Source organism: Python bivittatus, unplaced genomic scaffold (genome assembly GCF_059951505.1).
Source record: "Python bivittatus isolate LINGU-HERP-01145 unplaced genomic scaffold, Pbiv_v1 ctg000850_np1212, whole genome shotgun sequence".
Classification (NCBI taxonomy): domain Eukaryota; kingdom Metazoa; phylum Chordata; class Lepidosauria; order Squamata; family Pythonidae; genus Python; species Python bivittatus.
In genome coordinates, this window is record NW_028277112.1 from 50,123,380 (window position 1) to 50,136,506 (window position 13,127).

Genomic DNA, 13,127 nt, shown 5'->3' on the forward strand with positions numbered 1-13,127 from the left:
GAAAGGAATATGGTGGCCGCTTCCTCTCTCCTAAGCAGCAGCGGCGGCTGTGGCTCTCCTTGAGGGGCCGGGAGGCTGCGAGCGCGGCGTCGGCGGGTCAGCCAGGCCGCAGGGGGTCTCTGCGCTGAGGAAGCCCAGCATTTGCTGCCGCCGCCGCCGCCACAGGTGCGTCAGGAGAAGGGGGTTGGAGGAGCTGACAGGAGGCGCCTCTCGCTTCCCGGATGGCTGCCTTTGCCCCCGTCTCTCGCTGACTTTCCCTCTCTCTCCCTCAGGTTTGGGGACACCGAGTCCCGGCTTTAGCAAGGGAGGGAAAGCCCGCTTGTGCAGATAGGCTGGTGCTCTTTCTTGAGCAAATACGCACTTGGCCGCCTGCTCCTTCCCTCGCTCCCCCCTCGCCTTGCCTTGTCCTCCGCCTGAGCGCTGGGATGCAAGATCAAGTTGAGAGAGAGCGGAGGGTGGCTGGCGCCGGGCTGCCCTCAAGGTGTTGGACAGGGCCGCTCGGAGAGAAGAGCGCGGTTTTTTGTCATGGGGCCGAGGTGGTTTGGGCTCGGAACGGCCCTTGAAAACAAGGGGCATCCGGTCGCAGCTCTTCCGTGCTAGATGAGGGAAAGATTCATCTCCTCTGTCCTCCCGCGAATGGCATTTTCCTCCCACGTGTCCTTACCTGCGCAGAATTGTATGGAGTTCACCTGCGGGTTATGATTAAGGAGGAGCGTGGAGCTCCGAGGAAGGGCCGGCGATACTGTATTGCCTTCCCTTCATCTCCTTCCTTGATTATTGATTTTAATCAATGCAACCGTGAGGGGATCAGAGGACACACTAGCCTGGACTAAAATGGGATTGGATAACTTGTGCTTCCGCATGTTGTGGGAATCCAGCAGTTATTTTAGCATACAGTATTGTGTGAACCAGGCTGGAGGGAATCAAATGGCAGAAGGCCAAAGGCTCAAATTCTGTGGCTGCCTGTGAATCAATCAAGCCATAATGCAGTTTATTTGTTGGCCAAAGCATCTTGGGTGATGCTATGAGTAAAACTCAGGTTTAGTTTGTCATATGAACCCAGCCCCATTAGAGAAAATCCTCCATCTGTTTATAAATATTCATTTATAAATATTTATGTTGCATTTGTGATTTAGGTTACAGTCCTGCGCCTGTTTATGTGGAAGTCAGTGCTGTTTAACTTAGTCGGACTTGCTTCTGGGTATATGTGTATAAGAATGGCTTATGTGCTAAGTGGTTATGCTACAGGGTAGATGCTTGATTATATGTAATTAATCATTACTTTTGAATAGCTTTGAGGCAGGTGATAGCCAAACTACCATATACTGGACTTTCACATGGTTAACAAACTTCCCAAAATACTTGAGTATAGGTTTAATTTAAATGAGAAAATCATTTATAGCTTAATCTGAATTGCTGATATAATTCCTGTTTAAAGCTTGCTCTGTGCAAGTCTTTTATTTTCTCCTTAATGCTACTTCCCAGAAGGTCTTGGTTTCCTCAATGCCCAGATGAAGAATTAGTTAATTCCCTAAATACTAGCATTAAAGATAGCAACACCTGGAATTGAGGTAAGGCTGTTGTCACATTTTATCTTATCTGCAGTTTTGACTTTCCTGTTCCTCCTTTTGACTCTTAAGTGATTCAATTTAATTCTAACAGGATGTTGTGGAAGAAATCCTAGATACCGTTTTCTAAGAAACAATAAAATAAGCCACTTACTATACTGTAATATCTGTTGCTATGTGACCTAAGGAACACACTAATAGTTTAACAAATAGGATTGAAGTGGCATAAATAGCTCTCAGAAATGTGGTTTTAAGTTTACCCTTAATGAGTATCTGGGTGACATCAGCTAGTATTAGCAGCATACAAGTTTAATAAATAAATAAATAAATAAATAAATAAATAAATAAATAATCTGCAGTTTATATACCCACATATAGATTTTCAATAAATTGCACTTGAATGGGTTCATATAACTTGCTAAGCAAACCTGGCAAATTGTATTTTGACTTAGAGTGCTGCATGAACTCAGCTATAGCTTGCTTACTGATCTCTTTGACCCAAGCTGATTATCTTGGGTCTGTTTGTTTTCAGTATATCTTTAATAATGGGGTGTCAGATAACAAGGTGAATGAAAATGTTGTTCAGCATGTACTAAATTACAATAAATTTGATGCATGCTTTTTGCATAATACTTGATGTTTTCTATGAAAGTGCTTGCTTTTACCTAAATCTGTCTTTTCCTTCTGTATGTAACTTTGAAATGATTCTTTATGGAATCTGTTGCCTTTGTTGAAACAATCATAATCATAAACATCAGATAGCCTGGTATCTGATAGTACATAGGTGTAAGTTGTTATGGTAGATATCCAAGAAAATTTTTCAAGCTAACTCCATTCCACTGATATATTGCTGTGTGTTAATGATTTATAAGTGGTATTTTTCTAAGCTTTAATCTCGGGGTACCCAAATGTAGTCTGAATCTTGTCACTAAATAACTTTCATGTGGTTGCTCCTGCTCTACCAAATATTACTCAAGATGAGATTAAAAATGTTTCTCACAACTACCTTTTAAGGAAAATAAAGGGAAGCTACATCAGGGGTAAGCAACGGAGTCCCAAAAGTAAAAAGAAGTTATGTTTCTACAGAATAAAAAGTAATCAGATTGCAGCATTCTCATATAGTTTCTTGTGGGATTCAAGGTTGCAAAATGTTGGGAGCAAAGGACTCTAAAATCTGAAATTAGTAATAAATTGCTTGAAATTTAGAAAATATAAGAATTCAAATTTTCTTCAGTAGTTACATTGTATTTTTTTAGATTTCTATCAGCTGGCCCATGGGTTGCCATTAAAAAAAAAACAGGAAAGACACAAAATAGAGACATAAACATGTAGTTTAAGAATATAATTGAAGTTTGTTATTTCAAAATACAGAGTTGATCACGCACATAACTATGGGGTTTGCTCCAAGTGGTCACACCAGCTGTTTATTTTGTGCAATTATATATTTCATCCTATAGAAAGAGGGTTGTGGACCATCCCTCTTTTTTAGTATAATAAGCACAGAAGTAATGGAAACTCTTTCTCCCTAGCTATGCTCTGATGTCAGCAGTTAGGGAAAAATACTTGGAGAAGCATATGGCAAACATTCCTATACTGTATGAGGTGAAGTTTCCTATGCACGTCTTTGTCCGTTAAAACCAGAGAGCCAATGTGATGCAGTAGTTAATGTGTTAGACTAGGAGTGGGAAATCCCAGGCTTTGCTTCACCCTCAGTTGTGAAAAATCCCTGGGTGACTTTAGGCCAGTCACTCTTTCTTAGAGTTGCTGCTGTGAGAAAAAATAAGAGGAAAGAACACTATGCTTGCTGACTTGATTCATGAATAAAAGACAAGATACAAATCTAATAAGTAAGCTGGAATCAGCACTCAAGAAGGAGTAAAAACATTGTTAACACAGTGCCTTGCCCTCCCAACCCTCACAGCCAGTCCAGAATGATACCATGGTTGATGGTACCAAAGGCTGCCAAGAAATCCAACACGAAAGCCACACTCCCTATTCTGGTCCTGCCCTAGATCAGGACAGCCAGTATGATTTCCATTCCATAAATAGGCCTGAGTAACTATTCCACCTAACATACCTAATATTCTAATTTAGCTAATAGGAAAACCCCCCTACTCTTTTCTATTGTCACTAACCCTATTACTTTTCCTCCATGCTTGCTGCCATCTTACTGTGTCCTGTAATCCAATCCTGTAGTCATATAATTTACATGAAATTTGAATCTATAATTCAAAAATGTAAAAAAATACTGGTGTCAGAATAGATAGTGCATATGTGAGCCTACAAAACTATATTTAACTAGTTAAGTATTATTGGTTGACTAGAATTTGCTGTGGTTTAATTTATTCTTTTTAGAATTTATAATGGAACATTGCTGAAAGTAGCCAGCTGTGTGTATGCTGATGTTATTTTATTGGCATATTCTATGATATACCACTTTGTTGTAATTTAAGCAGTAGTAATATTTATATGCATCAGCTTGGCATTTGCCAATGGCATGTCTTGCAGAGTCTGGCACTCCCTCTTTTTTTTCTTTTTTTTTTTGAGAGAGAGATCTACCTGAAATGGGTATTAACATAAAGATCTTGGTTCATCATTGTTAACTGCATAGGAGAAAGGAATGTGTAATCCATTGCTCCAAACAGTATAAATACTGAAGCAATTTGGTGTTCAAAATTATGGGAACATATTTAATCATATGGTCTGTATCATTGTTTTAGTCTTGTCTAAACCATTTGTGTGTGTGTATGCTATGTTCTCTACAACTCACATTGAGATCTTTGTTGAATCTGCGATTAATATAGTACATTATCACAAATATGCATTTGCTAAACTTCATTAAACATTTAGTTTCAGCACTTGTGGAGCTATCATTTGTAGAAAATGATAAATCATTTGTAGAAAATGATATAAAAATAGATTTTTTATAGTTTATAATTAATGTCAGGAAAAAGAAAGAATTGTTCAGTATTAGTAGATAAACAGCTTAGTGGATGTTCTTTCCCCATCCTGGTGTCCTTTATACATCTTAATTACAAATTCTAGAATGATTATTACTGAAATTACCCAACATATCTACAAAATGTCAGGTTGAGAAATGCTACTTAGGACAGTCACATTAAACATAATGTCCTTCTGTTCTTCCTCTGTTCTTTACTTTTTAAAAAAGTAACACGTAGACTTGTGTACAAATTTGGGTTATAAAATCATGTGAGCAATTGAGAAAGCCTACATGATATGTTTAGGACAATTTGTAATGCAGAGCTGATTTTATTTGTCTTTTTCTTTGTTTTACTATGCTGTTTTGCATTTAAAAAGTCATGATTTATCCTACTGCTTGTTTTATTCTGTTGAACATGTCAGTGAGTGACATTGCTTTGAAAAATATTTTCATATAATTCCCATATCTTTAAAGAATGTTATGAATCACAACTGTATATTTATCTAGCATCATTTGTGTGTATTATTAAGATAGCAAACCTGTAATATAGCACATGAGCTATGGGCTATTTGCATTTTTGGATGATAGATAACTGATTTCTACTTTGCTAGCACTATTATTTGACTAAAAATCTAGTGAAACTATTTTTCAAAGGCTGGAGCAAGTATTAGTAGAACAAGTGCCAACCTTTTGTGCTTAACTGTAAATCCAGAATACAGGTAGTCCTCGCTTAATGACCACAATTGGGACTGAAATTTAGGTCGCTAAGCAATGAGGTCGTTAAGAGAATCATCACATGACTGGACCCGATTTTATGATCTTTTTTGCAGCAGTTAAGCGAATCACCACAGTTGTTAAATGAATCACATGATTATTAAACGAATCACACAGTTGTTAGGTGAATCACACAGTTCCCCATTAATTTTGTTTGCTGGAAGCCAGCTGGGAAAGTTCCAAATGGTGATCTCGTGACCCTGGGATGCTGCAACTGACGTAAGTGTGAGCTGGTTGCCAAGTGTCTGGATCGCGATTACGTGACTGCAGGGGCGCTGTGATGGTTGTAAGTTCAGGCACTGGTCATAAGTCACATTTTTAGCACTGTTGTAACTTCAAAAAGTTGCTAAACGAACAGTCGTTAAGCGAGGACTACCTGTAATGAACGTTATTTAGAACTGAATACTAATAAAATCATACTATTTGTTTGGGAGAGGGAAGATGCCATAGCACAGTGGAGACAATATTGTTTGTGTGTACTAGACACCTAAAGAAAGGCTAAGGCATCTTTCTTTGGCTTGGGGGCCACTTTGTCTCTGTCTCCTCCCAATGCGCCAAAGGGAGAATCAGAATTACAGGGTTGGAAGGGACCATGGAAGTATTCTAATCCAACCCTCTGCCCAGGTAAGGAATCCTCATACCATCAAGATAAATAGATGCCCAATCTTCCTTGAAAACCTCCAGTGGGAATGGAAGATCTGGAGGCCGTTGGTAAAAATTTGGATAGCCCTCCTCCAGAGCTTGACTTTCTTTTCCTGAGTTTGTGAGAGGTAGCTGTGGCATTGAGGGAGTTGTTAGCAAGCTTTTTAAATATCATTTTAAATATATAATGTATTTGTCCCTTTTTGTAGATTAGAAGACTACCATTACTAAAAATGAATTTTCTTTACATTTTACTGAGCTCCTTTCTTGTTTTCTGTCTTTAAAATATGGTAACTTTTCCTGCTGTTCTTCACTGAAACTATATTAATTGCTGACTACTGCGTTCTTCCAGTTTGGCTTCAGACCCTGGAGAGGAAACTAGAACTTGCATTTTTCTGGCTAATGGATGCTTAATGTTTAATGTAATTTGTAAATCACAACATTTTCTTGTGTGCATTCATACAATTATAGGCACATCAGAAATGCTTCAACAGTTTCTACTCTTATGCCTAGTCCAGTAATTCTCAAACTGTGACACAATGGAATTGATAACAGGCAACAACAAATAAAATAAATGCTTCTTTGAAACTAAAGTATTACAGGCAAAGTTACTCACCAAATCTGTCTTCCTCCAGTTAATCGCTCTGGCCTCTCCTCCTTTCATTTAGGTTCTGCTGGGGGTAATAATTTTGCCTCTTCCTTCATTTCTGATGCAGAAAGTTCAGCAGAATTAGTTGCTCTTTATTTAAACATATATTTGTCTGTCTCTTTCAGTCAGGTGGAATGGTCAGAACAGTGACCATACAAAAATATGGGGTAAAGAGTGCGGTTTGGGTAGAACAGAGTAATTTTTACTTTAGGGGACATTTAAGCAAAATTTTCATCTAATTTCTCCTCAGGAAAAATGAGTGCCTAGATTTTATTAAAGTATTTTTTATGTGAAAAGCTTTCTGTTAATAGGAGGCTGTGAAATGAATAGGAAAACAGGTGGATGAATTGATGAAGCGGGTTGTTCCATAGTAATCATGAACACATGGGACTACTTCGCTTGAAGGAAATGAGAGCGGATTGAAGCCAGCCAAAACAAGCAAAGTCAGGTGATAGTGCAGGAGGCAGCCTCTCTCTTTGCTTTTGTTTTGCAAGTTAGACTTTTCAGAGTCATCAAGTTATTCCATAGTGACTTGTTCTGCGACTTGTTCTGCAATTATATGGGCCAGTCTAAATTATAGTGTCAATTTCTCAAAATAATCTTGCTCAAACGTCAAATATTGTGACCTGTGTGGCTGCTAAGAGTCAACAGTGTTTTGTTGGGGCTTAATCAAAAACTGGCAGTCATGTAAATAGGTGTTTTTAAGTATAAATAATACCAGTTTTAGAACAATAATTTATTAAAGCCATTACTGATTCACAGGTAGGTCTCAGAGTTAAAAGCACACTTGGAACCCGTTTTGTTACTATAAACAGATAATTAAAAAAAATAAAGATAACCTTTTGATTGAACAGTGTGGTAAGTTGTAATTTAACAAAGAAACTAGGTGTTTTATTTTTGGTTCAGCATTTTAAAGTTGCTTTTTTTGGTAATTTATTTATAGTGTAGTTACTTTGAACAAACATATTCAAAAGCAGATAACTGAGCAAGTATATTCTGTTTTGTTACATAGCTCTGGAAATCTTTAAAACTAGTTAAATGCAGCAGTGTATTTCAGTATCATCCAAAACAGCAAAAAAAGGAATTGTGACGAGATACATTATATAGCAGCTATGAAAATTGCAAAATCAGTGTTAGGTGTCATTACAGTACAAAAAGGTGTAATATAATACTCTTTTAGAAGTCTATGCTTTCTCTACATTTAGATATTGTGTATAATTCTGAGAGTTTCTCAGAAAGAATACTCAGCTAGACAATGCACAGGAAAGGGATTTTTTTTTTTCATTTTATTTTAGTCGATGACCAGCAGAAAGCAAGATACGGTACAATAAAAGGGCTGACATATATAGCAATCATAGATGTAAATAAAATATGACATCAAATTATTAACACTAAATCTGTAAAACTAAGTCTGTTACTTAAAATTGATGAAAAATTAAAAAGTATAAAATGTAAGTATTGCTTCACTGTAATACAATGAAATAACGGAATAAATGTGGCTTATGCTATCTGGTGAATCTAAAATACTGGGGTTCAGCTTCTTTACTCTCTGAAGCAATTAAACAGTTACTCCCTTTTGGATTCTGCAGGCCATAAAGCAGTATTTAGAGACATTCAATGAGACTGTATCAGTTTGATCAGACAACAAATATTGAAGATAAAGTGAGTCTGGTTGCCCTGCGCTATTTATTAATGGTATTATATAACACATGCAAATATCCCTATAGAAGGGACAGTGTTAAAAAAATATTAGTGGTGGTGTCAGTATTGCATATTCTACATAGACATTCTTGATTTTTATATAGTAAGGAAATTTCTTATATTTCCCTTACAGAATAGCAGTTGGTAAAACATTATATTGTGCTAGCATCATGACTCATCTGTACCTGGATATTTCAATTTGACTAAGATTTAGTTAAAACTAAAGCATGTAGCACTTAAATAAACCCTTATTAGCAGAGTAGATTGGGTTTCCTGGCTTTCTGTATCCATTGTTCTCTGCCTTAGATCTGCTATAGCCCAGGCAAAGCTTAAAGCTAACAAAACATTACGTGAGTAGTCATAGTTACTCAACCTTTACATAATAGAACCTTTTCATTTACGGAAAGTGTTATTAAAAAAGAGAAACCAGTATGGTAGAGTAAAAAATTGATTTTAACCAATAGTTTAGTATATTAAGCCACAGCAGAGTTTTGATTTTAATTACTCTAGCCTCTTTTGGGAGACAGCATTTGGGACATATTACAGTACCTGATAAATATTTCTCAGGAGCTTAGATTAGAAGGACTCCATCACTAAGATATTTTGTACAGTCCCATTTATATGCTGTATAAAATTTGTGCTCAGGCCTCTGTGCTAAATACTTTAATTGGTGCCAGAATATGTCATGCTCCCTGGAATTTATAAAAATGCTTCTATAGCCATAGTTGATCTCTGGACATTCTGTACAATATACAGTGGTACCTCGGGATACGAACGCCTCTACTAACGAACTTTTCGGGTTATGACCAGCTCCGGCCTCAAAAATTTACCTCGATGTGTGAATTCCGCCTCAGGGTACGGTCATTTTTCCGCCCTGACACGTGGTCCGCGGCCATTTTTCCGCCCCGACACGTGGTCTGCGGCTGTTCTCCTGCCGCGCCGTGCCCGGCCTTTTTCCCGCTGCGCCGCATCGCGCCCGGCCGTTCTCCCGACCCTGACGCGTGGTCCGCGGACGCCAGAACGGATTAACGGTAATTACATTGAACCTTATGGGAAAATTTGCTTCGGGGTGCGACCAAATTCGGAGGGTGGAATGGATTAACCGGATTTACATTGAACCCTATGGGGAAATTTGCATCAGGTTACGACCAACTCGGGATACGCCCAGAGTCACGGAATGCATTAAGTTCGTATCCCGAGGTACCACTGTACAAGTAGTCCCTGGGTTAAGAACGCCCGGTTTAAGGATGACCCGTGGTTAAGAATGGAGCCTGTTGTAGCAAAATTCAAGTTAAATGTACGATGATTCAAGTTAAATACGTAATGGTTTGAGTTAATTACACAATTCAACTTGTACAGTATTATACAATAATACTGTTCCGGCTTACGTACAAATTCGACTTAAGGACAGACTTTGGGAACAGAATTCAACTGGGGACTACCTCTAATCTAAGTGTGTATTCTGGCTTCCTGCAGCATGGAAAACTATGCCCAAATTTTAAATAATTGGAGCTGTTGTAAGCAATGCCCATTCAGTTTCCATCTGTGACCTTTAGGGCATTTTGCAAAAACCATTACCTTAATCTTTCGATGATCAGTCTCTAGGACTTCTCCTTTGCAAAACTCTGTAAGAGAACAAAAGGCGCATCTCAGGCCAAACGAAGTCAGTGCTGATAAAACTACATCTTGCATAGAGAAGTATTGATGTATGATTGTGTGCTAGCTTTGGGGGATGATGTGCCAAAATAGACAAGACTAGGGCCAGAGGTTTATGTAAAAATTAAACAATAAAAGAGCCAAAATATAACCTGCAAAATTTCTTTTCCCATTGAAATTTCCCTAATATAATTGCCCTGCATAGTGGATCTGACTTTTATTCTAGAGTTATCATGATGTTTTTAGAATAATAGGTGTCTATCAGTGGAAGATTCTTCAGTGCTTTCCATAACCTATTCCTGTAGGTGAATCAAAGGTAGACCTAAAATCTATGTAGGCAGCATATAACACTGATTCGTGTTTATATTTTTCAGCCAAAAATTGTAATCTCAAGCCTTGGTCTATATGTGAATGACTTATCCTAAAACCAGTCTGCTTGTCTGCAAATATATATGCATACAGTAATTTTTATCTTAAAAGAATGACATACATCTTGCTAATAATATTCAGTAGACTGATATATTGGTAATTAAAGGGAATATTTTTACCTTTTTTATATTATTGCCAAGCCCCAGTCCACCAAAGTGCTACAGATAATTTCTATAGTATAGTAAGAAAAGAATTTCCTGTTGCTTTTCCTTTTTAAATCTGCTTACACAAGATGCAAATTCTTCACATAATACCGAGGTCCATTTAGGGATAGAACCTGCATCAGTCCCTAACTTGGTTGAAGTCAACTCATCTGTGGACGTATAGTGCATGAAAGTGTTCCTTCCACTTCCCCATAGGGATATGGCAAGCTGCCCAAGAACGAAATTTATCAGAAGAGGAGTAATAATTTGCCAGAACATAGGTATTAATATGATCTGCTGCTATAAGCCGTTGCCAGGTGTCTCAGCCTTTCTTTCTCTTGTACTGCTTTTTCTACTGTATTAAGTCTTGAGTAGTGATTAGATCTGGACTAATCACTAATATACCTCTGACAGGATGTAGATCTTATCAAAGCCCTTTTTGCCAGTCAGCAGTCTGAACTGAGCAAGGTTTGGAGTTGCCTGTCCTATTCCTGATCTTATGGGATATTACATTGCTTAACATTGGTTGTAATAACAACAGTTTATGTGTAGTTCACTAGAACAAATCCATCTGAACCTCATCCTATGATGACAAGCAATTAAAATGATTAAGAGTTGGGAACAAGTGCTTTGAGTGGAAATAACATTTGATATTGCTTCATTTAGGAAAAGAGGTAAATGGTGGGCTGAGATATGATAGAGATCTATATAGTTATACGTCATATAGAGAAAATGGAAAGGCAGATGTCTTTCTCCACTCAGCATTAGATTCCGAGTCACCCAATGAAGCTGAGTTGTGAGATATTCAGGACAGCAAGAACTGTTTTATATACATAGTAGACATCTAAATTGTGAAAGTATTACTTTAATATATACTAATGGCAAGGAATTTAGAATGGGATGAAATAAATTCATTGGGGGTATAGATTATCAATGGTTGCTAGTGGCTATATAGCACTCTAAGATTAGAGGAAGCATGCCTCTGAATGCTCATTGCTGGAGACATTGTGCTCATATTTTCTCTTTCAAATTTCCCATTGGCATCTGGTTGTTCTGTGGGAACAGAATGTTGGATTAGATGGCTTGAGCCAGGATGATTCTTCTTATGATAATGTTGTGAACTCTTGTGCAGTCAGGTTTTTTTCCCTCAAATTAGATTGAGAATATCAACTTCACAGTCTATTTTTGTTATGTTAAAGAGAAATAAATGTTTAGTTTAGATTTTCGCATGGATTTTGAAAGATTCGAAGTGAATGATGTGTGTACGGCTATCCTATCTCACATCTTAGACTTATTTCCTTTTAAATGATTGATATTTTATTTTGAACTCTTCATCACTGTAGTTCAGCTTATTCAATATATCTTTGCTGTTAAGTAGACTATCATATAAACAGTCAAAAGCATATGAATAAGAATGATTTTTTTAACTATCTGGTGCTTGATAAGAGTTTTTTTTTAAATACAAGAGGAAATAGTTTTAAGATGATTTGCAGTTGTGTCTTACTGCTTTGGTAGTATGTTACCTCGTTTTAAAAATAGAATATTTTGGTGACAGTTTTCTACATTAGGACTATGTGGTGCTTTGGATCTGATTCTAAAAAGGTGCTTTGGAGCACATGGGAGCATGAATGTAGCAAGTTTCTGTAAGTCTTTAAAGCAGTTGCATGATGACAGGAAAAGATGTGTTTGCTTTAAAGACAATTCCTATGTTTTCATGTCCATGTACTCTGAAGTATCTTTTTGGAATCAAATCCAATGATCTCTTATGCATTCTGTTTTGTTTTGTTTGTTTTTTGGCAGTATATAATATGATGGGTTTGTTGCAGCTGATAATCGAATGCCCTTCTCACTTCATAAATACAAGTTTGAGGAGTGAAATGGGAATAGTAGTATTAATATACCATTTGCTCAGAAACTTTAAACTATTTAGTTTCTTTGCATAATCCTAATTTTAGAGGCATGTTAGATGTTTACGATAACAAAGTGATAAAGCTTCTTTTTTTTCATTTTAAGAAATTGGCTATCAACCTTTAGGTAGACATAAGAAAAGAATATGTACATTTTGCACAACATTGAAACACCTACACATATAAAGGATTATGCAAAAGACTTTTTTAATCACGTGAACTCTCCAAACTTTCTGTTCCCTTTTCTTTTATAGTAGTGAGTCATTCTGTCTGAAGTTATTGTACGCATGCTGTAACTTGCTGAGGCATTTTTTCAGCCTTCCATATTTTGATTCTCTAAGCGGAGTCCAAGAGCAAATATCATTCTGTTGTAATGCAGGAACTCCAAGTAAATTGTCAAGTAGTATGAGTTCTTTTGGAATATTGAAAAGAAAAACTACTACTAATTGTGCTAGATCAAAGAGCATGGAATGGAGAAAAATATAGAAAATAATATTCTAGAGGCAACAATCTGTTGCCATGAGTTTGTGATGGAAAGATGCACATTTGCAGTTACTTTTCTGCAGTATATATCTCTACTGAGGCATCTTAAAGATTCTCAAGTGGTAATTCAGTGGAAACCAATCTGACTCAGATGGTAAGCTTTTATTAAAGATGAGAGTATTATTAAATAAAATTAGGATTTTTCTACAGCTACAATTTGTGGATTGGAAAAAA

The 13,127-nt window shown here is 37.1% G+C and overlaps 1 protein-coding gene across 4 annotated transcripts in view; it reads left to right on the forward strand.

Moving 5' to 3' along the window:
- Positions 1–6: 6 nt before the first annotated feature.
- The window catches only part of DENND4C (DENN domain containing 4C), a 96,132-nt gene continuing 83,011 nt past the window's right edge, over positions 7–13,127 (forward strand). For 2 of the 4 annotated variants that reach the window (XM_007423479.3, XM_007423480.3), the window contains exon 1: positions 18–165. The gene's annotated coding sequence lies outside the window, so the exon portion shown is untranslated. Of the gene's footprint in view, positions 166–13,127 lie in introns of all 4 variants that reach the window. The other 2 variants (XM_025163575.2, XM_007423481.3) reach the window with 2 other exon arrangements.